General features: G+C 28.0%; 1 long non-coding RNA gene across 2 annotated transcripts in view; it reads right to left on the bottom strand.

Annotated features, from left to right (window-relative positions):
* Positions 1 to 12,500, bottom strand: part of LOC145249712 (uncharacterized) — a 364,938-nt gene that overhangs the window by 228,343 nt on the left and 124,095 nt on the right. For both annotated transcript variants that reach the window (XR_013863563.1, XR_013863564.1), the window contains exon 2: positions 9,025 to 9,045. This is a non-coding gene — a long non-coding RNA (uncharacterized LOC145249712). The remainder of the gene's footprint in view (positions 1 to 9,024; positions 9,046 to 12,500) is intronic.

Below are 12,500 nucleotides of genomic sequence, written 5' to 3'. Positions count from 1 at the left end.
AGTTCTTGATTTATACACACTCACATATATACACACGCATACATACACACACAATATATATATATATATATATATATATATACGACTCCAAATTATGTATATATTACTTAACTTACAAGTATATTGAGCAGTTTATAATGATATTGCTTTTAGTACAATATATTTAGGCACTATATATATATATATATATATATATATATATATATATATCTATAATATATATATATATATATATATATATATATATATATATATATATATATATATATATATATATTATAGACTCCCCGACGTTGGCCTGTCATCAAATACGCTTTAATATATTTTAATATCTGCAGAGTTCATATTTAATATTATAGAGCCAAATAATCTAATGATTATTATATTGTGCCCAATATATATATATATATATATATATATATATATATATATATATATATATATATATATATATATATATATATATATATATTAGGTATATTTGGTAAAAATACAATAGGGGAAAAAGTGCTAAATACTTTATTAGAGCTAAATATTTTTCCAACACGTTTTTTTTTTTTTTTTTTTTTGCTTAAAACATTCCTTCAATCGACGGAACAATGAAATTATTATTTCAATTATTTATTAGCAAGGTTAGCAGGATAATTTTATTGTTTTGTCGATTGGAACAATTTGTAATGATTTAAGCAAGAAAAAATAAAAAGAAACCCGAGGTTGAAATAATAAAAATTTATATATATATATATATATATATATATATATATATATATATATATATATATATAGAGAGAGAGAGAGAGAGAGAGAGAAATAAAAAGGAACAAACCGTATTGTGTGTTCATCAACGTTTCGTCTCTATTTCGAGACTTCCTCTGATGTTCCTTTTTATTTGTCTATTTTGTCGGAATATTACTTCCATATTTCTCATGATATATATATATATATATATATATATATATATATATATATATATATATATATATAAATATATATATATGTATATATACGTAAACATATATATACATATGTATATATATGCATATATATATATATATATATATATATATATATATATATATATATATATATATATATATATATATATATAGTAATGAGTTCAAAACCTATAAAAAAGAAACTTCGGTCATAAACTGAAATCAAATCAAAAGCCATTTTCAATACCGTCTAAGCTCTCCCAAAATTACGTTACTTGAGGGTAAAAATTTATATGTATGCATGCTGAGAAATTAGTGGATTTTTTTTTTCCTAGCAAGGCCAACTTTTGCCAGTGTTGCTTGCTGAGCACTTATTATGCCAGAAATCAAATTAAAAGTATTGTCCAAATACCCCATATATCAAGTTTCTAGCATGTAGACTAAATATTCAGAGAGGAGTTTTGTGGAATCATTTCCCACACACAAAATCAATATATATATATGATTCAGCGGCAACCGGTGTGTCGACTTAATTATGCCCTATATATATATATATATATATATATATATATATATATATATATATATATATATATATATATATATATATATATACATATATATATATATATATATATATATATATATATATATATGTATAGGACTATCCATTTATCTAGTGTTTCCTTTTCAGATTAAATATGTTTTTAACTCATTTCAAATTGTTTTTTAACATATTTTATTAACTGTTTGCTCATATATATATATATATATATATATATATATATATATATATTTTTAGTCATCGACATACAGTCCTGTTTCGTTGTATCACAACTCATCAGTGCCGCTAGACTAGCATCTCTCCCAAGCCAAGGATTGAATCTAGAACCGTCATGTTAACAGTCGACAGTTCCCCACTCGACCATGGAAGCGACGCCCGTAAATAACTCGTCGGAATGTCTATTAAAATAGACACCCACCACCACTTTTATAGTGCTCAAATCGCCTGTTTGTGAACAAACAAACATCGAGCTATATATATATATATATATATATATATATATATATATATATATATATACACACGGCATAATTAAGTCGACACACCGGTTACCGCTGAATCATCGAATTTAAGCAGCGTTGAACCTGGTCATTACTAAATATGTGACCATTTGGAACTTCCAGGTCCAGGTGCTGTGTGTTCTCTCCGCTTATCTCGGCATTGTTTCCAGTCCTTCTGGATTTCTCCTTGCCACTGGACTCAAACAGTGCCGATTAAGTAGAGAAGGTTTTAGATTGCGCAACTCTTGCTTTACAGTTACACGCGCAGTAGCCCCTACAGGGGGTATTCATTGTCTTTCGTCACTGAACGGAGGCATCGATATACACAAACATGCAAGTGTTCTAAAAATGTTTTTATCGTAAATCCCACGCATAACGTGGAAACCATGCGTAAAAATAATTAAGCGTAATAGTTAAATGAAACCAATAATTCATTAATGGGCGTTTGTTTTTCAAAGCAATATGCAAATTAGTTACCTTGTTGAAGACGCTCGCATGTCCATAACTTAGAGTACTAAGAAGTTTGTTATTTATAATTTTTTAATAGAAAAGGTAATCTTAATGGGTGCATGTGTAGATTTATGTTTTTTTCTTTTTTTTATTTACAATATAAATTTTAATACGACAATGCTTTCCAACAACGCCATAAGATTAGAGTTGTAATAATAAAAAAAAAAGTACACAAAGAGTGAGGAATGAAAGAGAGAGAGAGATAAAGAGAGAGAGAGGGAGAGGGGGAGGGAGAGCGATTCTTCGTCGGTCTATTAATAAATACGCGCACGCACGCATGCACACACGCATATGCACACACGCATGCACACACGCACACTGTCGAAGGAATAAGCGTATATACGGTCCAGTCTCCGGCCGCATTTCACCGTTTCATTCTTATTTCATTTATATTCGCACTAATAATGTAAACTATTATCTGTGATATTTATAAAAGTACGGTGTTAACGAGTATTATTGTCCTAAATGCTAGAAAAATGAGTGTTTGTGGAGTTTTACACATGCTTTATTGCTCTAGTGGTTGTGGGCCCTCGCATAAAAATAAAATGTACTTAAAGAAGTAACGACGGTAGTTTCCGAATCTCTCTCTCTCTCTCTCTCTCTCTCTCTCTCTCTCTCTCTCTCTATTTTTCTGTCTTTCTCTTTCTCTCTCTCTCTCTCTCTCTCTCTCTCTCTATATATATATATATATATATATATATATATATATATATATTAGGAGGCATATTTGGTAAAAAAAAAAAAAAAAACAGGGGAAAAACTGCTCAATGCATTAGTAGAGCAAAATATGTTTTTTTTTTTTTTTTTGTGTTCAACCTCGGGAGATTTGCTTTAAATCACTACAAATTGTTTCAATCGATAGGACAATAAAATTAACCCGCCGACCCTATCAGCTAATCTAATCCGAATAAAATTTGAAGGAAAGATTCTTTTAAATTACAAATAAGCATCCAAAAATCAAGAGTACGAACGCTGGATGGATAGGAGAGATAAGAGAGAGAGAGAGAGAGAGAGAGAGAGAGAGAGAGAGAGAGAGAGAGAGAGAGAGAGAGAATGAAAAATAAAATAAAATAAAGGGCAATGGAGGAGGAAATATAGATTATATGTAATTAAAGACTTTGTTTTCGTTTTTGCGATACGTTTTGAATGAATTCAATTATTTATATGAAAGTGCATTTTTACCTAAATGCGAGTTGGGATCAATTTTGCCTTTTACCAATTTGATACCCCCAAATGGGAAGCGGTATATATATATATATATATATATATATATATATATATATATATATATATATATATATATATATATATATATATTTGTGTGTGTATATATATAACTATATATATATATACATATATATATATATATATATATATATATATATATATATATAAAATATAATTATTTACTGACACTTGTTTCGTCATCTAAGACCCATCAAAGCCACTCTGATGAGTCGTAGACGACGAAACACGCGTCAGCGGATAATTATATTTTAAAAACAATATATATATATATATATATATATATATATATATATATATATATATATATATATATATATATAGGTACATAGATAGATAGATATATAGATAGGTAGATAAATGGATAGACACACACATAAATAGATAGATATATACTATAAAATTTACAACTTCAAACATTCCAGTTTTTACTAAGACTTACATTCTTGACCTTCGGGACAAGATCAAAGTGTAGTATCTGTTCTTCAGATGCTGCACTTCTATTTCTTGTTCTCTTTCGGTGGAGGAGAAATCCTTCACGACTGAGACAATTTTTATTTTTGTACCTTTTCTCCACGTTAAAAAACGACCCTGGTGTCTAACTCTGTCCCGTGGGGAGGCATAGTAAATAGGTACATTAAATCCATTTTTCTCGGAGTACTATATATATATATATATATATATATATATATATATATATATATATATATATATATATATATATATATAAGGAATTATGTCTATGTGTGCGAGTGAGTGAGTGAGTTCCATATGGACACGGAAACAGCTGGGTCTGCTTTTTGAAATTTCACAAGAATGGACTTGATGTGTCTGGAAGTGATCTTAGGTATCGAACTGCATCTTATAAATTCTCGACAATCGATAGTTTAAAAAAATCTTAATTAAAATAATTTTGATTTAAACAAAGTTTAAAAGTTTTACACACCGTAGCATAATAAGTGTTATCACTGAACAAGCTTAAAGGTCCAGTCTACGAAATCAAGTGTAGACTCTTTTTTAAGACAGAGGCGCGTTTAAAATGGATTTTTTTAGAGCAAAATTGAACACTGATTCTTGAATTTTGTACTTTTTACTTTAATTCAAGTGATTTTGTTTTACATAGGCAACACCACTTATCAAGGCCAAGAGGTAACTCAAGGATAAGGGTTACAGAGTGTACAATAGAAATTGGACAATATAGTAACCGTTAGTAATGGAAGTTCGGTAAATTTGTTAACCTATATGGAACGGCTCATCAAAAACTTGTTTACGTTAGACTTGAAGACAAGCATATTGTAGTCAGCTGGAAAGCAGAAAAACGGAAGACAAGGCGTGGAGTTCTAAGAAAGACGCTTTGATCATGGAATCTACGCTTAGGTTTAGGTACAGATAAAGAGTGGGGGAAACTAGTGATAGTTTTCTGCTAGACGGGTGTTCCCTATGAAAGTTTGGCGAGGGGGGACCATAGAATGGAGCTCAGCCGAGCAAGTGCCATGAAAATAACGATAAAGCAGAGACAAACTCTCAACATCTCTTCTGTGAGAAACAGGTTGCAGGGAAGAGAAAAGGACATCCCCCGCAAGGCTACGAAGTCTATTTTGAACCCTATCAAGGCAGGATAAGTCCTTTCTAGCAGCTCCTGCTCAGATGTGGCAAAGTACTCCATCCTTGGACGTACCTGGCTCTTATACAGATAGAGAATTGCATCAGTAGTGAGATATCTACTGGACGATGGAAGGATTCCACCATTTTTCCAGCGATTATATAAACATAATCTAATTAAATCATAAGTGGGTAATTTGATAAGACAGAGGTGTATTCAACTCAATGATTCTGTTTAAAGCATAGTGTAACCATGATACTTGACTTTTTTTGCATTTTAAACCTTAACGGAAATTATTATTTGCAAAATGTTTTTATAAAATCAACTGTAGATTCTCTGCAGTGCAATGTAGATTACAATGTATTTTTGACTAAATATATATATATATATATATATATATATATATATATATATATATATTTAGTGATGTGATTGATAATTAAACTTTCAAATGAAACTTAAAAATCAAAAATCTGTTTCATAAGAAAGAACACAACAAAGTCCATAATGTGTACGATCGTTTCGGAAACGATGTTTTTATTGCGATAGACATTAAGTCATGGACAATAATTTTGACATATAGTTTTTTTTAAAACAAAATCTCCTCATCAGCAAAAATATTGGGTGTTTTATATATATATATATATATATATATATATATATATATATATATATATATATATATATAAAAGACACCATAAATAAACGTAACATTTTTTAAGTAAGGCAGATGTATCGTTTAATTTTAATATATATATATATATATATATATATATATATATATATATATAGTGATGGGAGGAGTCCAATATTTCTTCTCGATTCCGATAGAGTTACCGATTCCGATTTTTTTTTTTTATAAATCTCTAAATATTTAAATAGAAATTTGTTATTTTGATCCAACTACCGTAAAAAACACATCTTAAATGCATCTAATTTTTCTCAAAATTAAAAACACACTTGAAAGGGGATCATCTATAGATTTTTGTTTTACTGAAAATTTTAATGCCTCAATTCTACTTAAATACCTTTTTTTTTTTTTTTCAAAACAAAAACGTATCAGATAAAAGAACACGACTTATTTGTAAAATCACATCAATTGAGTTAATAAATATTCATCAATCAACGTTGAAATGACCATAAAGAGTTATTGTTACAAAAAAATATTATATTAAACTAGCAGAGATACCCGACGTTGCCCGAGATTGAATGAGGATTAACGAATGTTTCACACTCCCATCTTTTCATAGTCATCGTCCATATTTCAATCAAATCGAGTGATTGCCTACTCTAGTTAAGGATCAATTACGGAAGCCCCAGATGTCTTCCTGCAGTGCCGTAGTTAACAATACTTTGTATTCTACATTGCACTGTAGAGATTCTACTGTTGATTTTATCATTGGAATGACATGGCTATTTTTATTTTAATGACTTGTATCATTTGGTCATTTTAGTTTTTATAATTGGTTATTTTTATTTTTATAATTTTGTGTTTTTTTTTAATAATTTAATAATTTTATTTTTTTCTTTAAATATATTGATTTATTTGTATAATTTATGAGTTTCTTTGTGTAATTATATAAATTTTATATTTTGTAATTTTGTTATTATTATTTTTATGATTTGCTTATTATTATTTTTATTTGCTTATTTTTTGTTCGTATAGTTTGGATATTTTTAATTATATAAATTAGTTATTTTATTTTTCATAATTTTGTTATTTTTATTGTTTTATGTGTTTTTTTTCATAATTTTATGATTTTTATTTTTATAATATTGATGTTTTCGTTTATATAATTTATAGTTTATGTTTGTATAATTTAACAAAAATATGTTTTATAATTGGGTTATTTTGTTTTAATAATTTGGTTATTTTATTTTTGTAGTTGGATATTTTATCTTAATATTTTGAGTATTATTAATTTCATAATTTAGTCATTTTTATTTTTATAATTTTGTTATTTTTACTGTATTATTTTTAGTTATCATTTTTATAATTTTATAATTTTATTTTGATAGGCTTGTTATTTTTATTTGCATAATTTATAATAGTTATGTATGATTTTATAATTTTTATAATTTGTTATTATTATTATTTGCATAATTCATAATATATATGTATGATTTTATAATTTTTATAATTTGTTATTTTTATTTGCATAATTTATAATATTTATGTATGATTTTATAATTTTTGTAATTTGTTATTTTTATTTTTATAATTTTCTTGTTTTATTTTTTTGTTAATTTTTTTTATAATTTTACTGTTTTATTTTCATAAATTTGTTATTTCTATTTTCATAATTTGGTTATCTTTGTTTATATAATATTGTTATTTATATTTTCATAATTTTCTTATTTTTATTTTTATAATATCATTATTTTTATTTTTATATAATTGTTATTTTTGTTTGTATAATCGTTTGTTTGTATTTTTATAACTTGCTCATATTTATTTTTTATATTTTTTTTGGTAATGCTGTAGATTGGCCTTTCTTTGTTTACAAAGCCATTTGACGGAAGTGACGTCAGACATATTTTATCTACGGATTGCCAAACCCGTATAGAATAAACCTTTTCTTTACATATAAGATTTATTCAAACAGTCATTATTTGAACTTAATGGACAGTTTGTTTTTTTGGTTTTATTTTGGTTTTATTCTGTTTATATAGAACTTTTATAATGAAATATATATATTATGGTCTGTTTTTCAAACATCTAAATTTTAAAATTAAAGTTTTATGTATAAAAAACGAGGATTTTTTTTTCTTTTCGAGATATTTTTTCACCATTTATCACTTTGAAATTTTATTCAACAATGAAATGATAACAAAACTTTTAGTTAAATATATTTTTTTAAAATTATTATAAAATATCTATAAAGTCTATTTTTTATGTCTGTAAAAATTTGTTGAAAACTCAAATAAAGTTCATATTTTAATTGAAATTGTTGTTTTAATTGAAAAAAAAAACACCTCGTCTTTTTTTTAAAAATAAAACTAACTTTAATTTTAAAATTTCGATGTTTGAAAAACAGTCCATAATATATGTCATTATAAAAGTTGTATTTTTGTTTGATAAAAAGAAAAAAACAGTGAATAAATACAAAACAAAACAAAAAAACTGTCCATTAATTTCAAATAAAATCTGCTTGAATAAAACTTATATAAAAAAATCCATTCTATACGGTTTTAGTCATCTGTAGATAAAATATGTCTGACGTCACTTCCGTCAAATGACTTTAGAAGAGGTTATTCTGAGTTCTCATCGCTTCCGGAAAACTCGTGCAGAGATGTTACTTGACATTGACCTAAAATGTAACTTTCTAGTAGTCTGTTGACTGTTAACGAAAAAAACGACCAAAATTTCAACCCAAACTTAAACAAATTCTCAACGTATCCATACAGAACAAGCTATGACAGAGAAAAACAGACATTTGCATATAATTATATTTATAACAATTGTTTTAAGTGACTACATATTGACAATAATACACACATGCATGCGTAGACACACGTTCATATATTTAGTGTAAAAATGAATTATGTCAAGTGAGCTACACAGAAAGGTCTGTGTTTTTTTATCAAGAGAAATCATTGTTTTATAAACTTATGCTTTTCTTTGTAGCTTACTTGCCATAACTATAGCTACTAAGTTCTACTCACGTATTGCGCTCTGTTGAAATACTGAAAAATAGATAAACGAAAGCTTTTAATCGTATAAATGTTATGTACATGCAATATATATATATATAAATATATATATAAATATATATATATATATATATATATATATTATGGCTATGTAAAGACTAAATTTAAACTTGTTCGAAAACATTATTTTGATTGTGAAATTAAATAATAAAAATAAAAATAAAATGTGTCAGCTGACCGGTTTCGAAACCCATTTTGTCTTCAATTTGTAAAGACGTCCCCCCCCCACACCACCATAACAATTCTATCATTTATTTATTTAAATGTAGCTGCGGTGTGCGCTACGTTAGGCGGACGCCTCAAATATTAGATAATAGGGTAAAACAACATGTTCCATCCAAAATTCGAAATGGAAACTACCTACCTTCGGACGTTTTGAACAATACCCATGGCTCATCTATAGGAGAGCACCTTATAAATAATCGTATTTGCGCTTTGAATTTTAGTGCGGACATTTTTTCCATCCTTAGTAAGTCGCATTCTCTTTATCATCTTAAAATTCTAGAAACTATATATATTAAGACTCTGAGACCTTCTCTTTGCAAACAAAAAGAGAATCTCTTAGGGCTTAATCTAGTTTCTATTTAATAATTAATCCACCCCCTTTTATATATATATATATATATATATATATATATATATATATATATATATATATATATATATATATATACATATATTCCCCCCTAATTTTTCATCTCCGATTCATTGTTCCCCCCCCCTTTTCTTTTTAAAACGTCATTAAGCTCGATTTTCGCTCTGTTGAGCGAGCTTCGAAACCGGTCAGCTGACACATTCATTTTTATTTTTTAATTTCACAATCTAAAATAATGTTTTTGAACAAGTTTAAATTTAGTCTTTACATAGCCATAATAAAATTTTGTACCCCTCAAAAATTATTTAAATATATATATATATATATATATATATATATATATATATGTATGTATGTATATATGTATATATATATATTTATAATTTATATATGTGTGTGTGTGTGTATGTATACATATGTATATATATACACATATATATGACATTAATATATACAAAAAAATAAAAATGATAATTATAATAACAATTAAATCAAACTCGGTCCTTATTGTTGAGCACTCTAAGTTCAAATTAAAGTCGGTCACTTAGGCTTACATGCGCAGATCATAATGTTATAATCATTAGATCACTCTCGCCGTCTAGACATTTACGCTTTGTATAAATGTTAATTTAAACAGTATTTATCGCGGTTAAAGATGGCCGTGTGGTTTGTTCTTCGCTAATGGAGTCACAGATAGCGTGGAGGCCGGCCATAATCGTGACTGCTAGCACTGATGTTTCCCGACGGGATGAAACACTAGTGTCTGTAGGTATTAAAACATTATTATAGTAATAATTGTTTTTCTTTTCTTTTTTCCCCCCTTTTCTGTCTCTTTGGAGTCAAAAATATTAAACGGATATTTTTTTTTCTAATTTAATCTTTTGAAATTTAAGGTTTAAAAAAAAACGAGATTATCACGAGATCTTGTAATGTGTGTATAAGTATTCACTTCCGATTATAAACAAATGAGCCAGATCGGCTGAAGAGAGCTTGATATAGGGACCTAAAACAGTTGCTTATTATCAGGTTTGAAACCAACGGTACCGATGACTTATGTAATTTTTTTGAAAATAATACATATATATGTGTGTGTGTGTGTGTGTGTGTGTGTGTGTGTGTGTGTGTGTGTGTGTTGAAATAAAAGCATGTTATGAAACAAAGAGAAGAAAAACATGTGGCCCTTTGAAGAAGTTTTCAACGTTTCGCATCCATTTTCGGGGGATTTCCTCAGGTAATGATATACATGATTGGGGAAATAAAATATACTAAGGTGAGAGGAACACCCTATGAAAAGTGAGATATGTTTTATCATGTACAAATAGGGAAATCGATTAAAAACTAATCAGGTTTCAAATCCATGTTATTCTTTTTGATCGCCAAATTGCTTATGATATGGGGATAGATTTGAACACCCATTTCTTTGTTTGATGGAATCGGAATTCATAATTACTCCCGATTCAAGTAGTCTTCGTTGGAGTATATCATGAGCAAATGTAATTGTTTTGACCCTTGGAAAACAAAAGGAGTGGTGTTGGCAAAAGTGCGTTCAAGGGATTTTTTCTATCTCTTTCATGTTCTGCATGTCTTTTTGTCAAATCGCTGCGTTTCTCCGACATATGTATAATGGCAGCCATTCCAGGAGGTGGTGTATATTCTGGCGTAAGATGTGGAGGTTCTGGGAGAGTGCTTTGTGTTCGTCTATAATATTAATATCACCTGTATGTTTAAATTTATGTATGTGTGTATGTCTGCCTAAAACTTTCGACAAAGGCGACGGATTTTCACGCGATCGGTAGCGTTTTGAAGCTCAACCGGACGACGAATATCGAAAAAAAAATGCGTTCACCCTCAACTTGGCACTTTTCTACGTGGAGGAATAGCTTTTTTCGTCGATACTTTTGAAAGTCACCCCCTCTTTTCGATTGACTAGCCTTAATTTAAACCTTCGCCACTTCCGGTTTGGAAATGGACGCAACGGCAAAGACGTCACTTTTTAGTTGTTTTTTTTTGTGACGTTCTTTTCTTCCTTTGCGGTACGAGTTCGAGCCTGCCTTCCTACTACTACTTTTTTTTTTTTTTGCTCAACACACACAACCAGATACTCGGGCAACGCCGGGCACCCAGGCTAATCAATATATGAGCAATAGTTTATGCTGTACGTATTCCTAATTTGTTCAATGTATTACAAATTGTATTATTGTTGGCATAGGTGATTACGGGAAGATGCCTAGTTAATAAAGAAGTATTAGGTGTGCTATATTTCTGCTTATTTATATTGGAGATAATATATTTATGGCTTTTTCTTTGCATTTGATATCAAAAAAGTACGATATGCTCTTAGTGAATTTGTAATATGTTGGAGTTCTTCGTCGAACTATATATTTTATAGGGACTATAAAGTGTTAGAGTATATAAAAAAACTATATATTTTATAGGGACTTTAAAGTGTTAGAGTATATAAAGAACTATATATTTTATAGGGACTATAAAGTGTTAGAGTATATAAAGAACTATATAATTTATAGGGACTATAAAGTGCTAGAGTATATAAAGAACTATATAATTTATAGGGACTATAAAGTGTTAGATTATGTAAAGAACTATATAATTTATAGGGACTATAAAGTGCTAGAGTATATAAAGAACTATATAATTTATAGGGACTATAAAGTGCTAGAGAATATAAAGAACTATATATTTTATAGGGACTATAAAGTGTTAGAGTATATAAAGAACTATATATTTTATAGGGAATATAAAGTGTTAGACTATATAAAAAACTATATATTTTGTAGGGACTATAAAGTGTTAGAGTATATAAAGAACTATATAT

Source organism: Euprymna scolopes, chromosome 28, assembly GCF_053919585.1.
Source record: "Euprymna scolopes isolate OS-2025 chromosome 28, ASM5391958v1, whole genome shotgun sequence".
In the NCBI taxonomy this organism is placed as follows: Eukaryota; Metazoa; Mollusca; class Cephalopoda; order Sepiida; family Sepiolidae; genus Euprymna; species Euprymna scolopes.
The sequence above is the reverse complement of the archived record's forward strand: the minus strand, read 5'-3'. Positions and strand labels throughout refer to the sequence as shown.